The 24,792-nt window shown below is 39.6% G+C and overlaps 1 protein-coding gene across 3 annotated transcripts in view; it reads right to left on the bottom strand.

Moving 5' to 3' along the window:
- The window catches only part of RPS6KA5 (ribosomal protein S6 kinase A5), a 119,947-nt gene that overhangs the window by 93,710 nt on the left and 1,445 nt on the right, over positions 1-24,792 (bottom strand). The window contains exon 1 of one of the 3 annotated variants that reach the window (XM_023745864.1): positions 782-969. The exons of the other annotated variants lie outside the window; for them this stretch is intronic. The gene's annotated coding sequence lies outside the window, so the exon portion shown is untranslated. Of the gene's footprint in view, positions 1-781; positions 970-24,792 lie in introns of those variants that run through there. 3 annotated transcript variants of the gene reach the window in all.

Consider the following 24,792-nt stretch of genomic DNA (forward strand, 5'->3'; position numbering starts at 1 on the left):
GGATTAAAAAACTATCTACTCCATAGAATACTATGCCACTATACTATAAAAAAGAAGGAACTTTTACCATTTGCAGCAGCATGGATGGAACTGGAGAGCATTATGCTAAGTGAAATAAGCCGGAGAAAGATAAATATCACATGATCTCACTCATATGTGGGATATAATGATCAACATAATTTGATGAACAAAAATAGACCCAGAGACAAATGGCAGGGGAGGTGGCGAGGGGGGGGGGGGGGTTAGAGAGCAACCAAAGGACTTGTAAGCATGCATATTAGCATAACCAATGGACACAGACACTGGAGCAGAGGGGGCTTGCCTGGGGTGAGAATGGTTGGGGGCTGGGGGGCGGGTCAATTGGGGAAAAAGGAGACATATGTACAACTTAAGATAATAAAAAAGAAAAGAAAAAAGAAATACCATATAGAATCCTAAGCAATCAGAAAAACATATTAAAGCATGAGTCTAGATGTCCAAATGGTTCTCATTTCTATGCTAGTATTATTTGCCATTGTAATTAGAAGCCTTCAAGCATGAAAGTCTAAAAATAAATCACATTTCTCTTCATTAAACTGTTAACCTAAGATCAAGAGCTCAAACATCCTAGCAACAATACTAATGTTTATTAGAACAAGGCTTAAAATATTTACATAATTTACTTCACACTAGAGGTGAAATAAACATCAGCCAATTACAGAAATCTTCTGCATGCCTGAGTCATTACATGCCTTAGTAAAGTCCAAAATAGTATTTTGATCATATGATGTGGAGTTATTACCTGCATGCCTTGGACTTGTACTATATTGAGAAACAGAACTGTCCACTGTCTTTCTTCATACATGAAAGTGAGTGGTATTTTATTGTGGTTGTAGGAGCTCCTTTTCTTGTGCCAGGTATGCCTCTGTCCATCTCCTTATCTAGTTCTCCCTAAAGGTAAGAGAGGTTACTAATCTGAGTACTCAACAATACAAAATTCTGACTGGGTAGTAGGTGGAGTCCAACAAGATCTGTGTTGTTGTTTTTTTGCCTCAAATTCTGACCTGGACTGACCCCTGGGGCCGAATGGCCATTCTCTTGCATTTCTCCACTATATACAGTAGTCAGTTAACTAGAGATTCAGAGGCTTTTTGGGGACTTGGTGTTTACTCACTAGTTTGTTCTCCCCTCTAACCTTCTAACTCAGACACCTCAACATGCTGGGCCCAGGATTCTAAATGGTTGGGAGGGAAGTAGGAGTCCTCACTTAGGGCTTAAGCCTAAACTGCATGTACCAATGCCACTTAAATGTAAGAGGAGTTCTACACTGGTGTGCTAGAAGGTGGCACAGCTTTAATGTAGTCCTCTGAGTCCCACTGGCAACTGTTCCTTGCAGACAGTTCCATTATGACTCTTGGGGGCTAAGAGTAAGAATGGCTGGGCAGAGTTTGGGAATTTCTGAATTTCTGACTATAATAGCTTAATTGGCACTAAAACCACACCCTCAACCCATATATCCTAACTAAAATGATTAATTCCTTCCTACAGAAACAATGCCTAGTGAAAACTCTTCACAAATGTATAAATTAACAAAAAATATCAACAAACTTTAAAAACTTAGACTAGAGCTATTTAGTTGGGTGCATAGCAGTATGACCATATCAGTTATTTATATGACATCTGTTTTGAAGACCACATCATATGAGTTGTTAAATATTAGTAAACCTGGATTAAAACAAATATTTTTAAACTTTTTAAGGTCTACTTTATGCCTATCTCTTATTGTTAATCAGCTTAGACAATCTCCTCCCACAAAAAGTATTTATATTAATGCATTACTAAGTTTATTCACTTAGAAAAGATAGGTGTGAACAGTTTTAATGCTTTCAACAAATCAATTTTAACCATTTTTTTCTTAATAAAGTATCTGAAACTATCCCATTAAAAATCCTTCACTTCTTAATTAGTGTTATCCTATAACGCATTCTTTCTGGTTAGGAAATCACTTTTAATATTAAATTTAAGCCCTTTACAAGAAGTTAATGAATATTTTTTTAAGTTTGTCAAAACTCAAACAAATTTCAATATTTAGATGATTCCCTTTAGAAAAGTCTGAATTATTAATAGCAGAAAAGAAAAAATCTTGTATTATCAATGAATATAAAAATACTTGGTTTCTTACACTATAACCAGATTCCATCAACTGCATGTATAATATTAATAGGGTTATCTGCAATGTGGGAAAATATGACTAATGTAATTTTTTAAATAATAAATTTAGACTAACAGGATAATTGTCTTTTCTCCCAAATTTAAATAGCTTTGTTGTTTGTATTGTTATTGTTGTTATTAAATAATCTAGGTTCATGGTAGGTTGTTGTTTTTTAAATAGACAATATTAGTAGGCCTAAAGTAGACCTAGGAAATCTCCCATATTCCCACCATTCAAAGATAGTTATTATTAATCTTTAGCAAATTCTTCCAGGATCTTAGCCATAAACCTATGATTAATAAATGGCTTCTCATTCAACTTTCTAGGCAATTCTATTACCAAATGTGATTCATAAATGCATATTACCTATGATCAACTTACTAAGTTGTGAGATATTTAACTTGGAACTTCCCACTCTTATGGAGGAAACAATCAGTAAAACCACATGATTAGATCTAATGAGTCACTTGTGTTAAAACTAAGAAAAGGCTTAATTAAAAAGCACTTTTACAATTAAAATAGAAATAAAGAAAATGCCTTTGATGCCATTTCAAGTAAGTTTTTTAGTATATGAGTAAGGCACTCACATACCAGATTTTATTCAATAAATTAATTTATTAAACTTGCAATGAGCTATGAGAAATATAATTTAATACAAAGGAGTGTGGCTTCTGTGGACATTAAGGGGAATATCATTATTATGCGAAGCTAGTTAGAAATGCTCATTGAGAATACAGGCTCTCATTCACTCATTTCACACATACACGGAGTACCTACTAGCACCTGAACAGGTGTCAGGTCTTTAGCAGTACAAGATCAGAAATGGCAAAGGTGAAACAACAGCTAGGGAATTCTGAGCTAGAATAGCTAGAGCAAGAGCCTAAGTACAAATAAGTATTTTAGTCGTAGGGAGTAATCAGAGGCCTGTTCTAGTGGCTATTATTGGTTTATGTGGGGACAGCAGCACAAATATAACATCAAATAAGTACACGAAACTTGCTGATTCAAAACCTGGAATGCCAAATTAATTAGTTTAATTGAATCCCTAAACAATGCTGGGTCCTGACACGAAGAAAGTAAGGTTTTAGAAAAACTACTCTGGCTCTAAGGTGCCATGTGGACAGAGCAAGGAAAGACTAATAATGCTAAAAGATGGTGAGGTGACTGCAATAACTAGATGTGTGTTGAGAGGGTCTGGTCTGAGTAGAAACAACAACTGACAGAGTTTTGCTGAAAGGGGAAGTTGAAAGGGAAGGCTGAAAGGGAAGTTGTGGGGTTTCAACACTGATTTGGAGGTGATGGCAGGACAGCCTAAAAGGGCTGCCATGCAGGCCGTTCTAGACAAGGAACTAAAGTTCTGCAGAGAAGACAGAATGCTGATGGGGTTCAGGTCAGGCTACCCCCAAATAGAGCACCTTGGCATACTGAGTTGTTTTAAGCCAAAGGACTCTGAGAACAGCATGTGCAGGAAGGACTCTCTGACCTTCGCCTGAAGCAGGTCATCAGCCCTTCCTGTGCCAGGTGCCCTCCCTCTACCCAGAGGAAAAAAGCATCCTTATCTCTGAAGACAAGGGACACAGACAGGAGCCTGAACAAACAGGCCTTCCTAAGTGTCCCCCAGTTTGCTACACTTGCCTCAGACCCTTTGTCCTATCATACCCCTTTCCACAACTTTCCACTCTTAAGCAAAGCTAATATGAAAATGCTCAGGTTTAACGGCTTCTTCGGGTCCTTTCTTTATGAAGGCTCCCGTGTCACATGAAACTGATATTCTATAAATTTGTATATTTCTTCCTGTTAATGTCTTTTGTAACAAGGATGCCAATTGAGAACTTAGAAAGATAGAGAAAAAAGTCATTTTTTCTCCCTTAAAATGCACAAGGATTTTAGGAGACGGACAATGGCTAACACTTGTAGAAGAAAGGTCCTCAGGAGACCACCGGAAAAGAAGGGTTAAGTATTAATGATGAGGAGTGGGGATGCAAGAAGAAAAAGAGCCAGAGAAATGGTTAGAGAATGAACAGGACATAGAATCCAAGAAAAAACAAGATGTCTGATAAAAAACTGATTATCAATGACGTTAAACTGTGGTACAATGAGACATATATAGTGTATCCCCCAAAAATGTATACACACACTTTGAATAATTATAAAAAGTAGTGTTTATTTTTTTTTAATATATTTTATTGATTTTACAGAGAGGAAGGGAGAGAGATAGAGAGTTAGAAACATCGATGAGAGAGAAACATCGATCAGCTGCCTCCTGCACATCTCCCACTGGGGATGTGCCCACAACCCAGGTACATGCCCTTGACCGGAATCGAACCTGGGACCCCTCAGTCCGCAGGCCGACGCTCTATCCACTGAGCCAAACCGGTTTCGGCAAAAGCAGTGTTTATTAAAATACATTTCATTTTCAAAATTGAGCTGTCAGCTGTTACAGTGTTTATACATTTGTGGGGGAGACCCTGTATATTTGATCTTTGTCCCTAATTCCTAGCATACAACTCCTAAAGTTTAGGAATCTTCAGAGTGGTGTTGTGTCTTTTGTATGCTAGTGAGATAACTGGTGGCTTGGAGCCCAGCCCCTAGATAGCTTCAGGATGGGTAGCTGGTTGCTGGAAAAAAACCTAGGACTTTCAGCTCCCCCTTCTAACCTTCTCCCTTCTGGGATTAAGCTAATCCGCAATGGCCAATGATTTAATCAATTATGCCTCTGCAACTTGTTCCCTGAGCCCATGCTGCTCAGTGGGCTCACTTCTTCTACCTCTGTGACTTTCTAAATAAACTTTTGCTTGTATTTGAGTCTTGGCTCTGAATTCTTTCTCAGCCAGAACTCAAGTACCAAGGTTGCTGAACCAAGATCCAGTCTAACTCCACACAAATATTTTATGTACTTATTTGTATTCCCACTGTAAGTTGAGAAAGTGTCACTTGGGTTTATACATCAGTCTTTCATGATTATAATTATAGCTATATGCATGACATCAGAGCACAAAAAGAAACCAACAACATAATGATCCAGCATTAAATCCTATTTGCCACCATCAAGGAACACGTCATTAACAGCAATATATATGACACAGCAGTAGTATACTGTTACCTTGTCAATGGTTTTCTGACTATTTTTTCATTTCAGAAGAAAAGGAGAACAATTACAAAAAGCGACATTGTGAGGTTTAGTTGTAAATGCAACAGGAAGAAGATAAACTTACAGCTGTTTCAGCTGAAAACGAAATAAGCCATAATTTATTATAAATCTAGGATCTACAGAACACCATCAACTTCTAAAACTTAAACACTGCCTACACAAAACCTTGTCCAATTTTCAGGTATTTTTTTTCTCTTTGAAACAGTAGCTCATCAATTGAGAAAAAAAAAAAAAAGGAAACAAAGCCTAACAAGTTAATCAAAAAGTTCCTGTTTTTGGTAAAGAAAGGAGTTTCAGTCTTGGCCCAAATTCCCTATTCCTCAATAATTAGTTTCACCTTCCCCTTTCTAGCACCTTCAGTACTGAAGAAATCAACATTAACCTCTAGTTTCCAAATACTGATGTGAAAAAGATCACATTTATCTTTTTAAAACTTTTATTATGATCTATAACAGAGAAAGTCTCAGGGGTGGGGCGATTGTAACCCCACATCCTAATACTAACTATTCTCCTTCTGTGCGTTCAGTTCCAGTTTCTCCTTGTGCATGTATTCTAGTTATTTGCTGGGGCGTGTCAGTTCATCATCATCTAAGCTAAATGGACTCAAAGCCCACAGAGCCAAAGCCTCCCACTCCCCCAAGGTTCCTATCAATTCCTAAGAGAAGGGAATTAGAGGTAGGATTATTCTTTTTTAAGAATATATATATGTTTTTATTGATTTCTTTAGGGAGAGGACAGAAGAGGGAGAGAAGGTAGAAACATCGATTGATTGGTTGCCTCCTGCACACAGGGGGTCGAGCCCTCAACTCAGGCATATGCCCTGACCAGATATCAAGCCAGCGACTTGGTGCATGGGACAACAATCAATCCACTGAGCCACGCTGGCCGGGCAGAAGTAAGGTTATTCTTAATCTCTCCATCTTCCACCCTTGGGGGAGGAGGTCATTATCTCACCTGGCTCTCGGCCTCCCATCATTTTTCTGACTTTTCTTCTTTTCTCTCTCCCCTCCCCTATGAGGAACAAAATCAACTAATCTTTCCCCTTGTTTCCTGTCCAGCTGCTTCCCTTTTCTGACCTCTTGGCCACTGCTACCATCCACACTCACATCCCTAAGTGAACCTGATATTAAGGCAATGCCCCCAGGGCAGTTCCTGCCATATGAGGAATTCTGATGCCCACGGCTCTGATAATAGATTTTTTTTCTTCTTACCTATTTCATAGGTTTTATGTAATCACCATACTCTACATACAACTACACAGTCTACTTATTTAACAAGCATTCTGAATGCTGACGTGTATCTGAGACTGTACAAAGCACTGGCGAGCCTGAAGCAGACGCACTCTGTGATGCCAAGCAGCGCGGGGTCAAGAGGAGACACTCAGGCCAGTGAAAAAGCCCCAAGGTACTAGCTCCATTAGAGGTAAGAGGGACGGAGAGACCAGGAGCGCACAAGAGAGCATCTTACCACATCTGAGGGTTTGGGGAAGTTAAGTGCTAATGGGCAGAAAAAAAGCCTGAACATCACATACAGAAAAGCACCAAGAAGAAGACGGATCATAGCATATCTAGGAACCTGCAATTGGTGCAGGCAGGTAATGCAGGCGCAGGAAGGGGAAAGAAGGCACAGCAAGACACAGGCAGGAGCCAATTCATCGAAGACTGGGTTAGATTTGAAAAAGTGCCTACTTTGTTCTGAAGGCAATGGGGAGCCAATGAAAGACTTTAGGCCAGTGGTTCTCAGCCTTCCTAATGCCGCGACCCTTTAATACAGTTCCTCATGTTGTGGTGACCCCCAATTTCATTGTTACAAGTTGAACATAATTAAAGCATAGTGATTAATCACAAAAACAATATGTAATTATATATGTGTTTTCCGATGGTCTTAGGCGACCCCTGTGAAAGGGTCGTTCGACCCCCAAATGGGTCGCAACCCACAGGTTGAGAACCGCTGCTTTAGGCAGAGGATAAAGATGAGCTACTCTGCACCTTAAAGACCACCAGCAGTAGTGTGGAGGATGAACTAGAAAGGAATTCACGTGGAAAGCCAACAGAGAGGTTGGTGCATTATTCGAGGCCAGAAACAATCAAGGCTAGTCAAAGGTACTGAAATCAGGGAAAGAGGAAAAAGTAAGTTCCCTGATACGTTATTCACTAATATTACTAAGAGCAAAGTGAAAACACTGGAAATTTCTAAAATTATTAAATTCTAAAAAGCTATCGTGCAATCTTTAAAGTTTAAAATGATAGAAGCCATGAGATCAGAAAGTGCTCAGAGTAAAAGACAAATTAAGATCAATTTTCAAAAAGTTCCACATGAACTGTATTCATTTGCCAAAACTCTAAATTGTATGCCAAAAAGAGTGACTTTTACTGTACGTAAATTATACCTCAATAGAAAATAATTACTAGTGCTATAAAGAATCATGAAAACATTTTTAAACATGAATATTATAAAGAAGAAATATTCAGATTCAACAAGGATTTTCTTAATGTTTACTTGGTTAAGTAAATGTATTTACTTATCAAAATTAATGCTTACTGTTTAGAAAAGTCACATACTTCTATTTGGCAATATAAAGCTTCTAACACTTATTTTTCAAAATGCACGGATTTCTGAGACATCTTACACTGCATCAGCTAAGCACACTGCTCTTCAACTCTGTAGCAATAGGTTATTTATGTATTCTGAAATGTTACAAGTTCTTCTGTCCTTGCCATAATAGCAAGTGATTTAATAGTGTATCATTAATATGCAGCTGTGTGTGTATGTATGAACTTGGTGAACATAAGCTTTATGAATTAAGAATAAGTATGTGAAAGGTCTGTGGGATTTCCAAATGATGATGGCCAAAGGACAGTAAGGAATTTTACGGTAGTCAGATTATTAGAAAATCCACTGTTTATTATAAAACATAGCTTTAAAAAAATAGGCCATTTCCAGGCCATGCCATATGACTCAAGTTAATATACACAAAAATATGAAGAAAAAAATAATTTAGGGAACAATATAGCACATTAAAAGTATTGCATAGAAGTTTTTATGACTTATTTTCAAAAGCAAGTTCCTTTAGTGTTAGTTTATAATTACGATATGACAGTTTAAAGATAATTATGCTTCAAACTAAAATCTAGACAAAGAACAGGACGCCATTATTTACACTCGCATGGCTTTCCTTATTCTTAAGTTGATACCTTTATTTACAATAGAAGTTATGCTTCAGTATTTTGGCAAGCAAAAAATTAAACATAAATGATAAAAACTTAAACCATTACAGCATGGCAAAATTATTTTGGTATTTGTTGATATATTTTAGATTATACCTTCCATGCAAGCAATAAAACAGTTTCTAATAGTTCAAAGTAACATTCCAGCGGATCAGATTTCAATGTGATGTAAGAAAACAGAGCAGCATTTTGTTTCTCCTTAGTCATAACCTCATTTTCCCACTGCAATTCTACTGTCACCTCCACACTTAATTCTATTGTGAGAAAGTACTTTATCAACACCCTTTCCTTTTCTCTATTTCCCAGACTACATGCTGCTAATAGTGCCAATTTGGTTTCTATTAACACTTAAATGTAGCAGCTTTGAATCAAATATCAGTTGGCAATAATTTGTGCTTACAACTATAAACTTTCATAGGGCTACTGCCAACTTGTTTTACAAGAACAACCCTACTCTTTAAAAAAGTTAACAGTAACTCAGAGTGAACTATCTAATTTCATTCTATGAACACTGGGGACCAGAGAAACTAAATTCATCTAGTCTTGTTCCACTCTTCCTCTTCTACTTCAGTTTTAACTATGTTTTCTCGACCACAAGTCTGGGATTTAGAAGAAAAAGGTCAAGAAGTGCCCTGGAGGGAATACAAGCCCTAGAGCTCTACAGCCCAACGCCACTCCCCTGCTGTCCCCTCCTCTGCTTATTTCAAACATGAATTGCGTAACCCATTCCCCTGAAACCAAGTTAAGCAATTAACACTTCTAATTTTATGTCAAGGGTATCAGCACAATTATGTTGCCATATAAAAAGTTTCATGTTTCTAAACATAATTATAGTGTTCCCTGGCCATTTACATTTTTTTGTTTTATTTTACAACTAGAGGCCCGGTGCACAAATTCGTGCACGGGTGGGGTCCCTCAGCCTGGCTGGCAATCGAGGCCTATCAGGGGGCCAGCTGGCTGGAGGGAGGGACACCAGGAGGTAGGCCGGCCAGCCCCCCGATTGGGGCCAATGGGGGGGACCAGCCGAGCGGGGGTGGAAGGTTGGAAGGGGCTGTGGGAGGTTGGCTGGCTGGGGGGAGGGGCCGCGGGAGGTTGGCTGTGGGAGTGCACTGACCACAAGGGGGAAGCTCCTGCTTTGAGAGTCTGCCCCCGGTGGTCAGTGCGCATCATAGCAACTGGTCGACCAGTCGTAATGGTCACTTAGGCATATATATATATATATATATATATATATATATATATATATGATTTCAAAATCCAAAGTGCAAAATACAGACACTCCCATATTCATAATCAATTTTTAACATTCTGCCTCATTTGTTTTCTCGTACTCATACACTCACACACATACACACTCGCACTCATATTACTTACCTTTTCTGATCTACTTCAGAATACTCTGCACACATCGTGCATCTGTACCCCTTAATATTTCAGTGTGTATTTCCTAAAAATTCTCTTAGATAATCTCAGCATTTTATCCTGCGAGGATCAAACCAAAACCAGCTCTCCGACATCCCTGGAGGGGTCCCGGATTGTAAGAGGGTGCAGGCCAGGCTGAGGGACCCCACCAGTACACAAATCTGTGCACTGGGCCTCTAGTATGCCTATAAGATCTTTGGTTAATCTCTTCCCCCCTCTCCCCTCCCCCCTTTCCTCTGAGATTCATCAGTCTATTCCATGTTTCCATGCCTGTGGTTTCTGCTCCTGCGTTGAGCATCTGCCCCCTAGTGGTCAGTTTGTGTCATAGCTATGGTCGAACGGTCAGCCAGTCGCTTAGGCTTTTATATAGATAGATATAAAAAAAAATGAATTGAGACATGCAAAATGCTTGGCAGAGAACCTAACACAGAAAGCTCAATAAATGATAGCTATCGTCATTAGGTTAGAGACTGAACTAAGACTATGTAGTGGTGATGGAGAACAAGGCGCAGATAAAGGAGATATTTCAGAGTTAGATACAACTGGAAGAGCAAATTGGTAGGCAGGGAGAGAGTAAGGTAGAGGAAAGGTCCTAGCAGGATGGAGAATGGCAATGACACTGAATAAAATACAGAAAGCTAGAGGAAAAAGCATTATTCAACTATCCAAATGTTTTATGTTCAGTAGGCAGTTGGAAGTAACTAATAAAAACTCAAGAGATCTAAGCAAAAACAGAGACTTGGATGGTAGTCAAGCCTTGATAATATTTGATTCCCCAATTATAAGAAAAGAAGGCGGACAGTGGATTACCAACATGTAAGCCATAAGCAGAGGGATGAAGGACAGTGAAAGAGGGAGATGGGGCAGTCAGTGATAGAGAACCAGGAGGAAGAGCCGTGTCACTGAGTAAAGGGAGGACAGGACCTACACTTGAGAACCAACTGCTCTCAAGAGGTTAAGATCAAACAGAGGCGGTCCCACCTGATTAGGAAAACAGGGAGACATTAGTCATTTTAGAGAAGGTTTCGGTGGAGGGACTGAGGTGAAAGCCTGGTATCACAGCACATCAAAGAGTGAAGGGGAGACGAAGAAGGAGAAACAGCGAGTGTAAACTGCTCCTTCAAAAACTGGTGAAAAGGGAGTAACAGCAAAAACTAGATTGTGTTTGTGGGAAGAAGAGTTTGAGGATCAGCGGAAGGGAGAAAAAAATAAAGGAAGTGGAGGATTTCAAAAAGAGATGTAAGAGCACAATCTGACTCAATCATCTTTATTTACTAGTAATGTGTTTGGATCTGTTTTTAATATACTACCTAGGAAATATGTGTTTAGTGTCTAATTTGTTGGGACCAACCTAATAAATCTGTAAAAAGATTTTTCTTATAAAACCTTGTCTTTTTACTCTGGCCAGTAATTCAGTCAGTTGAGCATCGTCCATTGCACCAAATGATTTCCAGTGAGCGTACATACCTACGTTGTGGGTACAATCCCCAGTTGAAATGCATCCGGGAGGCAACCAATCAATGGTTCTCTCTCATACTGATGTTTCTCTCCTTTCTTCTCTCCCTCGCCCCCCCCCCCCCACTCCCCTTCCTCTCTCTCTCAACTCAATAAAAACATATCCTCTGGCAAGGATTTAAAAACCCTTGCCTTTTCTTACTCAACATTACAACAACATAAGCTTCTTGAACTAATTTAGTTTTTGTCAAAAGGTGACAATTGTATGCAGTGAGAAAAAAACCCTTTCCTCTGCTAGTTTAGCTTTTTTTCTTTTTTGTCAGGGAAAATACACTTATAAAACAATTCACCAGATAAGCTCTAATTTAGGGGTTATCCTGCATAGTTTGGACAGCACATATATAACTCTGAAATCTAAAATCTTTAACCCCTGTCTGCAGGCTCCAATTAGCTCAATTCTAGAAAGTAAACTTGAAAATAAGCTAAATAGCTAGCACATTAAGTTCCTTTTAACTGCCAGGTGGCAAGCTATTCTGAAGCTGTTTAGATTTGTGGTTGAGCCTCAAACCATGTCTCTGGACAGCATGCTGCTGGAGGCAGAACACGTTAAATTTAATATCTGTGCAGTTTAAAACAACGCGGCCCATTTTTATTGCCAGGGTCACCTACCCTTAAGACTTACTGTACTTTTTTGGTGTATAAAACAGTAATGTTTACTTAATCCGACTGATTTTGGGAATACATAATTGAGCCAACATGAAAACTGAGTCAATAAGAAAACTAATGCTTATAAACTAGTAACAAACAGCCTTTCCTCCCCCCTCCCCCTAATATGTGTACCAAATAAATTTAACTTAGAACTGAACTAAATATAAAACACTTCGAAAAGAAGAAAAAGAACATGATGCTTACTAAGATTTCTGGCATGATCTAGAGAACATGTTCAGGAACTGACCTCTATGGAAAGCACAGAGCATTTCAATGGCTGTGCCTGAAAACCTTTCTCTAAGTTGTTCTGCAGCATTCTGTAAAGTTTCACCTGGTAGCATGTAAATTTTTTGTCAACTTGTGTGTTTTTCTATAGCTAAGAATTTTAAAAGGCCAGAATAACAATTTTAAAACAATGAAGGTACTTTTTTCTTCTTGAATGAAGAATTGCCTTTTCTTCACAATTCACAGAGAAGAAAAAAAAATCCCTAAGCTCAAAACTCCCCTATCTTCCTGCCACCAAATCTACAAATGCACTTGTATCCTCTCCATCCTCCCTCCTGTTACAATAGAAGCAGTGGGCCTTCTCTTATCTGAGGCCAATCTCACACCACCACCACCACCATCACCCCGTCCCCAGGACCCCCTTCCCAGGGACCTTGATGCTGTCAGCTATCCCCTCCTGTCTGTAATTTCAATCTGTGTGTGTGTGTGTGTGTGTGTGTGTGTGTCCTGGATCCAAACTAGTGGTATTTAAGCATGTTCTAGCATCGTTTGTCTTAAAAACCACAATAAATAACACTTCCACCCCCAAACCCCACATTCCTCTCTGGCTAAGTCTCTCTTTAATACTCTCCAGAACCAAGTCTCTCAAAAGTTATCTTCACTCGCATCCATTCCTCAACCCATTCTAGTCTGGCTTCTTCAACCAAATCTCCACCAAAATTTCTCTTTACAAGAATACTAGCTGATCAGTCAGATCTGACAAATACCCCTTTAAGGACCTTCTCTCGGCTTCCATTCCACCACATGTTCCGAGGTTTTCTCCTGGTTTTTCTTCTGGCTGTTCCTCTTCCGTACCCTTTCTTAGCAACCCCTTCTCTACCCATCCTCTAAGTTTTGGAGTTTTTCAGGTCTCACTCTTCCTCTCTCTCCAGTCTACAATCTCCCCTAAGGTGATCTCTTCTACAACTGGTCATTAAATGTCATCTAAGTGCCAATGATGCTAAGATTTTTATCTGCAGTCTAGACATCTTTTCCAAGTTCCAGACCCATACCCCACTGATGACATAAAATAGAGGTTTACATGAGCATAGAGGCCAGACTGCATGGGGGTCAAAACTAGTTCTTCTACTTACTTCCTAGGTAACTCTAAGCAAGTTGATGACCCTAAGACTCAGTTTCCTCAGCTGAAAATTGGAATAATAATAGTATACACTTCATAAGCTTATTGTGTGGATTAAATGAGTTGATGAAAGCACTTACTATGTAGCATATAGTAAGCTTTCATTATTCATGATTAATATCACGATATGACCATTAAAATATGTCATAGACATCTCAAACTTTATATGAAACAGGATCATTTTTTTCTTGCTCACCCCATATGCATCACCTCTGGTTTGCCATCTGTGAATTCTAAGGCAGATTTCTAAGATGACCCCAATGACCCTTTGCATGACCTCCTGGCCCTTGAGTGAGTGAATATAAGATACCACTCTTGTGATAAAGGAACTTTGCATATGTAATTAGACATAATTAAGGTCCCAAATCAGTTGACAATTATGAGAAAGATTATCTAGGCCAGGGGTGGGCAAACTTTTTGACTCGAGGGCCACAATGGGTTCTTAAACTGGACCGGAGGGCCGGAACAAAAGCATGGATGGAGTGTTTGTGTGAACTAATATAAATTCAAAGTAAACATCATTACATAAAAGGGTACGGTCTTTTTTTTTTAGTTTTATTCATTTCAAACGGGCCGGATCCGGCCAGCGGGCCGTAGTTTGCCCACGGCTGATCTAGGCTGACCTGACCTAATCACATAAGGCCTAGAGGTCAGAGAAGGGGATCTAAAAATTAGAGTCAAAGCATGGAAAGGACTTAACACACATTTGCTGGCCTCAACATCAAGGAGCCAAATAAGAAAAAAATGCAGATGGTCTCTAGGAGCTGACAAAGAACCCTCACTGACAACCAGCAAGAAAACGGGGACCTCAGGCTGATGACGACAGGAACTAAAATGTGCCAACTACAAGACTGATGACATAAACAGGTTCAGATGAGCCTGGAAGTGGATTTTTACCCAGAGCCTCTCGATGTGAATTCAGTCTGGCTGCCACCTTAATTTCAGCCATACTGTCAAACTTCTAACCTACTGAACTGTGAGGTAATAAATGGGTGCTATTGTAAGCCACTAAATTTGTGATAATTTGTTACACAGCAATAGGGAATTAATACACCATCTGAACAAATAACACCTTCAAACATACACCAGAAAATCCCATATCGGTACAATACCAAATTCTGTTGACTCTATCTTCTAAATACATCTCAAATATATTCACAATTAGTTTTTTTAAACAAAGGTTTTTTTTATTGATTTCAGAGAGAGGAAGGGAGAGGGATAGGGAGATAGAAACATCAATGATGAGAGAGCATCATTGATCAGCTGCACACCCCCAACTAGGGATCAAAACCGCAATCCGGGTATGTGCCCTGACTGGGAATCGAACCGTAACCTCCTGATTCAACCACTAAGCCGTACCAGCCAGGCCACAATTCTGAATTTCTAATTGTTACCTAACCCAAATCTGTATATCCCATCTCAACTTTTGCGATAGGTTCCTATCTGGTCTCCCTTCATCTTTCCTCCTTTTCTCTTCACAGCAATGGCAATCACCTTTTACAATGTAAAGTACATCTCTAAACTCCTTCAATGGCTTAGCACTGGGCACTCGGGGCAATGCCCAAACACCTCATCATAATCTACAAAACCCTGCAAGAAATGGCCCTGCTACCTTTCCAGTCCCACTCCCTGTGATTCTCATGCTTGGACATGACACTCACACCACAGAGGCCGTTCTTCTAGTAACCCGGTGTGCGAGGCCATTTCCCCTTCAGGACCATCTGTGTCGCTTCCTTTAGCAGAAATGCTTTATTCCCCCACTCATCACCCCATAGTAACAAGGACATTACGTGAACATTACTGCTTCAGAGAAGCTTTAGAGTGCCCGGTCACCCTGTCAGAAACTCACAGAACCCTGTACCTTCTTCATAGAGTTTATCACAATTGCCATAGGGGATTCCATGATTATGTATGTAATGTCTTTCTGTTAGGTTTCATTAAATGAGGGTAGAAGCCATGCCTAATTTGCTCCCTGCTAAAACCCAACATTTGGTACGATGCCTGAATTCAACAAATCTTTAATGGGTGAAAAAATAACTGTGGCTGTTTTGCCCAACTTATACATGGCAAAATTAGGTCAAAAGTATGAGTTTGATATGTGCATGACCCTATTAGATTTGTCCTAATCTAGCCCTAATTATGATGTTTCCTGACAAACAAATGCCCTTTATACCTAAAGGAAAAGCAGATGCAAGTTCATGGGAAAGGACTATTGCAAATCTACCTCTACGATCCGGTGCTCATGTCCTCCTAGTGCAGTATCATATTTAGATATGAAGGGAAACATTATCCTATTACATATTTTAATTAGCTTTTCCTCTTAGAAAAACATATATAACTCTACTCCAGATTACCGATGTGGCTAGAGGACAGAGTGCTTCACTCGACTAAATTTTCCAGGTAACGATGGGCTAGTCCACTAACGCAGAAAACTGCCAGGTACAGGGCAGCCCTGTGCGCACTCTCCAGCTCTGTGGCACTAGAACTCTTCTTTAAAAGCATGCCTCTATTTTACTGATGTTTCATTATGTATTTTTTTAAAAACCAAAAGTGCTATTAATTAATGAGAGACCGCACTTTTTTCCATTTTTGGAGAAATACAAAAATAGCACAAACACCATATGACAGAGATTTTATTTAAGAAGCAAAACGCTGGATAGAAAATCAAGTACCTTCTCATATTATCCATGGTATGTACATAGGTATTTGTATGTGTATTTATTTAATTATATATTTACCTAATCCCTACCTTGGTCCAGAAAAGATTTAAGGCCAATTACTTAGATTAACTAAAGCATAACAAAAGGAGGAAGGAAGAAAAATAAAAAGAAAGTATAGGGACATAAAATGGTACCAGGAAGAGGCTCAAGGTGCATGCCAGGCCACAACTTTATGTGGTGTAGGCCCAAGATCTGAAGCTTTCTAGCCACCAACTTGATAAAAGGGTTCTGCTCCAAGACCCACTTCAGAGGCTTCCTATGAAAAACGGAACAGCTGGTCAAGAGCAGCTCAGGCTTGTACCAAGATCAGAAAGGAATGTCTTCTTGGATTCCTTTAGAGAGGACAGCATTGTGCTTCTACTAAGCACAACACTTGTCACCATTTTCTACTGAAACAGTGGTATAAATAACGAACTGCTTTACATTGCGATCATATTCAGTTACCAGGGCCTAGGGTAAAATTATCTCTTGGCTCATCCAATCTTAATCAAGATGTATCAGTTGCCTATTGCTGCTGCAAAAAAATTAACATAATCATCATGGTTTAAATTTGTTTTCTTATGCCCAGCCGACGTGTTTCGATTCCCGGTCAGGGCATATGCCCGGGTTATGGGCTTGATCTCCAGCAGCTGATCAATGATTCTCTTTCATCATTGATGTTTCCATCTCTCTCTCCCTGAAATCAATAAAATAAATAAATAAGTTTTCTTATGGTTCTGGAGACCAGAAGTCTGAAACTGGGTTATATGGAGCTAAAATCAAGGGGACAGCAGAGCTATGTTCCTTCCGGACACTCTGGGATACCCGCTCCTCAGCTAGAGGCTGCCCTGTTTCTTGGCTCATGGCCCCTCCAGCAATGGCAACACTCCAACGATCTGTTTTCATCACAACTCTTTCACTCTTGCAGCTTCCATCTTCACATCACCTTCTCTGACTCTGCCCCTCCTGGCTTCCTCTTATAAGCACCCTGAGTTTACATTCGGCCCACTTAGATATTCCAGGATTCTCTTCTCATCTTAAAATCCTTAGCTGAATCGCACCGGCAAGGTCTCCCTGCGATGTAAGGAAACATTGACAGGTTTCAGGGTTTGGACCTAGACATTGCTGATGGTGGTGGTGGTGTCTTTATCCAGACACAAGATTTTATCATTTACCTGTTTGAAGCTACCTAAATTGTAAAGATGGTGTCAGAAAATAGCAATATACGGCCAAATCTACATAATAAGAGTAAAGCCACACGCCCTGGCAGGTGCTGCTAAATGGTTAGAGCATCGGCCAACTGCCCTGAAGGTTTGCGAGTTCAATTCCTGGTCAAGGGCATGTACCTTGGTTGTGAGTCCACTCTCTGCCCCACAACCAATGGTTGCCTCTCTGAGGGGGGCAACCAATCGATATGTCTCTCTCACATCGATGTTTCTCTCTCTCTCTCTCTCTCTCTCTCTCTCTTCTTTCTCTCTCTCTTTCCCTCCTTCCCTCCCTCCACTCTCTGAAAAGCAATGGAAAAAATATCCTCAAATGAGGATTAACAACAACAACAAAAGCGTAAAGCCACAAATGGAGAATTTAACGAAAAATATTTTTAATCAATAGTTAATAATAAATTCTTTTTAAGTATAAGGTCACCTTCTACATTCCAAATAATTTACTATACTACAAAAATATTGTTTATAAGGAAACCTTTGGAGCAGCGGTCACCAACCGGTGGTCCACGGACCACTGGTGGTCCGTGAGGTCGGAAAGGTTGGCGACTGCTGGTTTATACACCTTTTTGCCAGGAACACACTGATTATATAAAAAGAAGCACACCTACACAAAAACTCGTGTGAAATAAAATAACTGCAATACCAAGTACTGAATTAAAAATCAGGAACTTTGCCTCTTTATTTTCCCTGCAGTCACAGGGGAGTATGTCTTTTCAATTTTCTTTTTTAAAGTGCGACAGCCACCTCACTTACCACTTTAGAAATATATAAAGTCCAAGAACTTATATGATTTTCAGACGAACAGCTATATCTGAGGCCAGACGGGTATCGCTAAAGACAAACATAATGAGGGCAAAATTCTATTTTAGACCCCATTCATTTTCCCTGGCAAACGAGAAGAACATAGGAGGGCTCATTCCTTCGAGGTGCACAGGGCAACAATTTTCAAGCAGGGTGCTGCAAGAATTTGTAAAACATGCAATACTTGACTGTTTAGTCAGGGACATTGACCTCTTTTCCCTTAGATTGTCAAATTTAAAAAATGACAACAGCCAATACAATAGCCATCCCGTGTGAATGAGTCAAAATTACACCCCCCTTTTTTTTTTGTTGTCAGACTAGCAAAAAGTGAAAATTTTACTGTGCCACTGAATTTTAGTAATTAGTTTATGTGTGCCATGAGATGAAAAAGGCTGAAAATCACTGGCATGAAGAGATCTATAAATCATTATGGAGATAACTATGAAAACCCCTCCCTCCCACTGCATTTTAGGATTGACATCTCTCAACAGTGTATTTAATTGTAGGCTTCAGTCAACACATGATAATATGTTAGATATTCCCTAGAGAAATTTTCACCAAGCATCATCTTTTTTTTCAATCCTGCCCACCAAACCACTCATGTCTCCAGGAATCTGTGGTTTCAGATTCTTCCTTGCATTGCAATAGAGGTTAATATAGAGCGTCTGATACAACAGAAGACACCACCTGAGAAGGTTTTTCCCATTATGGACTACAAATACAAAATATACTTGACTCCCTCTTGACTTAAGAGCTGAGATGTCACCTCCTTTGCCCAAATAGATCATTTTCTTAATCTCTGAAACTTGTGGTAGAAAGTTAAGAGACTTTCCTTTAAGGTCTAGACCAGCCGTGGGCAAACTAAAAAAAAATGAATAAAACTAAAATTAAAAAAGACCGTACCCTTTTATGTAATAATGTTTACTTTGAATTTATATTAGTTCACACAAACACTCCATCCATGCTTTTGTTCCGGCCCCCCGGTCCAGTTTAAGAACCCATTGTGGCCCTCGAGTCAAAAAGTTTGCCCACCCCTGGTCTAGACTCTAGGGAATTAAGCTAGGATACTATCAATAACCTATTTATATTTTTAACCTTCTTACTGTACCCTATAAAACTAAAGATAGAGCACACATTCTGCCTACTCTTCTCATGCAAGGAAAGTGTGAGAATAAATGGAAAAGTACTATAAGAATATTCACAGGAAGACACAAATACATATATTTATGCTTGTATAATAGAGTTGTGTTCTCACAGATAACTAAGATTGTCACTAGAATCTTTCAAAGTGTCTTTTTGTTTTGTTTTGTTTTTTGTTAATCCTCACCTGAGGATATTTTTCCTTTGATTTTTAGGAAAAATGGAAGAGAGAGGGAAAGACATAGAGAAACATTGATGTGAGAGAAACACACCATTGGTTGCCTCCTGCACAAGCCCTGACCAGGGCCTGGGCCAGGGAGGAGCCTGCAACCAAGGTACATGCCCTTGACCGCAATCAAACCTAGGAACCTTTTGTCTGCAGGCCGACACTCAACCCACTGAGCCAAACCAGCTAGGGCTCAAAGTGTCTTGATGTAGGTAATCATTATGTTCCTAGAGAGCTAATTATAAATTAAATCGCTATAAATAGAATCATATTTAAAAAGCATCAGGTAACTGTTGTTTTCAATGGGATTCAATCATGAATCCTTTAGTAAAAGAGAATTATCTTTTAAAGTAAATCCCTACTCCTCCTGACTTTTGTCTATACCAAGATTTCCATAGTAATTCCAAATATTTATAAAAACATACAGGGTGGGGCAAAATTAGGTTTACAGTTGTTCCTATGGAAAATTACACAATAATAAATAATAATACAAGAATAAACTCTGTGTTTCATGTACTCCCAGCTGTAAACCTACTTTTGGCCCCAGCTTGTACATCTGATAAGAGACTTGTATGTAGAATACTTAAAGAACTCTCACATCTCAATAATTAAAAGACAAATTAACCAATTGAAAAATAGGCTAAGGATCGTAATAGACAATTCCCCAAAGATATGCAAATGCCCATAAGCACATGAAAAGATGTTCAACATCATTAGTCACGATGGAAACACAAGTCAAAACCATTGATACTCTTCATACTCACTAGGATGGCTATAAGCAAAAAGACAGACAATAACAAGTGTTGACAAGGATGTGGAGAAATCGGAGCCATTGTACATTACTTATGGAACTGTAAACTAGTTCGGCTACCTTGGAAAACTTATAAAGATAAACAGACTTACCATGTAATGCAGTAATTTTACTCTTAGTATCTACCCAAGAGAAGTGGAAACACAGGTCCACAAAAAAACTTGTACACAAATGTACAGAGCAGCATTATTCACAAAAGCCAAAGGTGAAAACAACCCAAATGTCAATCAACTCCTGAATGGATAAACAAAATATGGTAGAGCCATACAATGGAATACTACCTGTCAATTTAAAAAAGGGTAGTGCTGACACATGCTACAACATGGATGAATCTTGAAAACACTGTGTTCAGTAAAACAAGCCAGTTGTAAAGACCACATATTGTAAAATTCCATTACATTATATTGTCCCTAGGCAAATATATAGAGAAAATAGAATTATCGGTTGCCTAGGACTGGGAAAGGGTGGTGGGAATGTGGAGTGACTGATATAAATAGGTAAGACATTTCTTTTTAAAGTGATGGAAATGGTCTAAAATCAGATTGTGGTGATGGTTGTATAACTATAAATATACTAAAATTCACTAGATTGTACACTTAAAACAAGTAGATTTTTTTGTTATGTAAACTAGAGGGCCGGTGCACGAATTTGTGCACTAGTGGGGTCCCTCAGCCAAGCCGGTGATCGGGGCTAATCAGGGCAGCAGGAGGTTGGCTGGCCGGCCGGGAGGGGGGGGGTAGGGCCCAAGGGAGTTTGGCCGGCCGCGGGCGGTTGGCTGTGGGAGCACACTGATCACCAAGGGGAAGCTCCTGCATTGAGCATCTGCCTCCTGGTGGTCAGCATGTGTCAGAGCGACCTGTCGTTCGGTCATTTGGTCGCTTAGGCTTTTATATATATAGATGATATCTCAAAAAAAGCTAACATAAAAAAAAAAACATTGTGGCTTCCACCTTGCTCTGTCTTCAATCACTTGTTCTGGGGGAGTTAGCTGTAATATCATGAGGACATTCAAGCCGTCACATGGGGAGGTCCACATGGCAAGGAACTAAACTACACACAAGTGATCTGTCTTAGAAGAGGAACCTCCAGCTCCTTCATATGCCAACAGGTGACTTCAGTCCTGGCAAACAACTGGACTACAACCGCATGAAACCCTGAGTCAGAATTATCAAGCTAAGCAACTCCTCAAGTCCTGACCCACAGAAATCACGTTGCTACATATGCCACTAAGTTTGGTGGTAATTTGTTACACAGCAATAGATAACGAATACCCCTTTCTTAACCCTCTCCTTGGTGTTAAGCTCTCTCCTAATAATAGACACCTAAGGAAATGTTTTCCCAGCAACGCTTCACCCTATCCACATGTTTATTGTAGTAGCTTCATGTTAGTAGAACTTGATCCCATTCCCTTGCCTTAGCTGAATAATCCAGAATATAGGGTACCTGACCAGAGCCAGGCCAATAAGCTCCATCCCTGAGATTTTTAATATCTGAACCTAAGTAAAAGGCAGTGTCTCTCCAGTATCTGAAGCTGTGAGATGTAAAACTTGGGGTCTGTCTGCAGCCATGTTCTTTCCCAGGTTAGAAAAGTGGGACTGAAGAATAAAGTCATCATTTAGAGACAAAGATTCAAGATGGAGGGAGTAGATAAGTCTCTGGTTCCAGTGGGAACCCTGTCTCTCCAGTGGGAAGAACATATCTGTGGAAGGCCATATCTGTCTTATAAACCATCATCTAAAACCACACTTGAAACATAAGCAGTAATAAAATTTTATTTTTTATATATTTTATTTTTTTATTACTATTTTTTCAAGTTCTCACCCAAGGATAGTTTTCCATTGATTTTTAGAGAGAGTGTAAGAGAGAGAAATATTGATGTGAGAGAAACACATCGATTGGTTGCCTCCTGCACGAGCCCTGACTAGGGCCTGGGCTGGGGCGGAGCCTGCAACTGAGGTATGTACCTTTGACCTGAATAGAACCCGGGACCCTTCAGTCTGCAGGCCAACGCTCTATCCACTGAGCCAAACCAGTTAGGGCAATAAAATATTTATTGAAAAAATGAATGGGTAAGATAACCCAGCATCCTTCTAATAATACCCCCTCTTTTTGTTGCTATTGTGCAAGAGTTAGATTTGATTATTTGAAGCCTAAAAGTCCTGACCTCTTTTTTGCTACCTTTACACTCTGTATAATCCTTTATTATTATACTTTCTAGAGGCCTGGTGAACGAAATTTGTGCAGGGATGGGGGTGGGGAGTGTGCGGGGCAAGTCCCTCAGCCCGGTCTACACCCTCTGGTAATCCGGGATCCCTCTTGCAATCCAGGACCACTGGCTCCTAACTGATCGCCTGCCTGCCTGCTGGATCACCCCTAACCACTCGCCTCCCTGCCTGATCGCCCCTAACTACTTGCCTGCCTGCCTGCCTGCCTGATCGCCCCTAACCGCCTCTGCCTGGGCCCCTGCCACTGCGGCTTCATCCAGAATGACGTCCAGAAGGTCATTTGGCTGTCTGGTCTAATTAGCATATTACGCTTTTATTATTATAGATAATGTATTCTATTTACTGGTTTACATGGTCTCCTCCCCTAAAACCAGAGAGCAAAACATGTTCTTAGTCATTTTTGGTATCATCACTACCATCTAGTCTAGAAAACGAACTGCTCAAGAAACGCACGTTTAACTGATCTAATCAATTCTTTACTTTTCATTCTTCGGCTTTTGTAGTCACTTTCATCAATTTATCAACCAGCTAATATATCCAAGGTACTTGGAATACTTAGACTTAGTCCTGGCTTTTCATCCATTCAATGAATTCATTCAACAAATGCATACTTACCATATGCCAGGGGCTGAAAATTGACATGGGATATGATCAAAGAACAAGGTCTCAAAGACCTTACAGTATAGCACAGACAAATAAATTGATTATACAGCATGTGTGTTAGAAGTTATTAAAGAGATATGCATAGGCTGCTAAACAGCAGCAGGGATTATGTGGAGTTCACACTCTACTCCAGAAGACATGTACAGAAAAAGATGATAGCCTGGCAATGTGACACAGCCTGAGCACCAAATGAGTAATTTGTTTTCCAAGTTACACTGAATTAATTCACACACTTAAAGAAAAGATACTGTTATGGAGTGATTTTCAGATTTCTATTCAACCAACATCTCCTCAGCGCTTAATATGTGCCAAGCAACCCATTTAGCACTTTTCCAACGGGGTCTTATTCAAGTTTCACATTTTGTAGATGAGAGAAGTGAGTCTGAAAGAGTGAAGAGACTTGTCGAAGGCTACATAGCGAGTAAGCGGCAGAGCTGAAATTTAGAATGAAGTCGTCTTCCAATTCCATGTCCAGGTATACTCTGCTACTTCGGGCTACAAAACCGAAACAATTTCCATGTCCTTGCATGTGACTTTTATTGCCTTTTCATTCATCCTGTGGCACACAACACAGTTTTGGGGCACAAATGGGCAATCACCAACTGCTGACTTGATATGGCTATATACTCGTCCACATTTTGAGAAGCAAGGGACCACGGTCAGATCAGATTACTTTGGTGCCTATGTAGTATCATGTGCCAACAGGAGCACAGTTGGCTGACGATGAGTGAATTCTTCAAGTCATATTTTAACAGTGTTTTTGACCACTATATCCGGTCAGTTGTTCCAATGTTCAGCAAGAAATCAAAATGAATTGTTCATTTCCGTTGACAGTTAACAGCACTAATGAATTCAGTATAATCTCACCATCCATCAGAAAAATTTCTGAAATGCAAACTTAGAGCTGATGATTCACACAGTACAGAAAGGGAAATAAAGCAGTCCTCATTGTTTTCTACAAAACTAGCATTGTTTGCAAAACCCAGAAACTGAGCAGTTGGTTGACTACTAATAACAAGTAGGTTGCTCTTTGGTCATTTAGCAAAAAGCTGCTTGTTGTACCACGGTCAATGGCTGAGGAGCATATGACTTCAAGTAGCTTTTGCTGTACAGAGCAATCCTACATATAAAAATCAGCAAATTGTTATGTAAGGCAAGAAGAAGAAATTCAAAATCTTCACACTAGAAAGCACATGACACTGAGCCTGGCACAAATCAGATATTAATATTGAATAAATGCTTACTGAATGAATACTTTAATCGCCATTTGAAAACATCAGTTGTCTATTAAATCGAGAGAGAAAAATCAAACCAACCAAACCTACACAGGTTATGTTAGGAACTCAAATAGACTATAGAGTAACTGGCTCAAGATACATAAATTCACACACAAAAATTATGTGTAAGTAAGCATCCATCTGACATCCTCTTAAATTAAGTCACCA

This window comes from Myotis lucifugus, unplaced genomic scaffold (assembly GCF_000147115.1).
Source record: "Myotis lucifugus unplaced genomic scaffold, Myoluc2.0 scaffold_593, whole genome shotgun sequence".
In the NCBI taxonomy this organism is placed as follows: Eukaryota; Metazoa; Chordata; class Mammalia; order Chiroptera; family Vespertilionidae; genus Myotis; species Myotis lucifugus.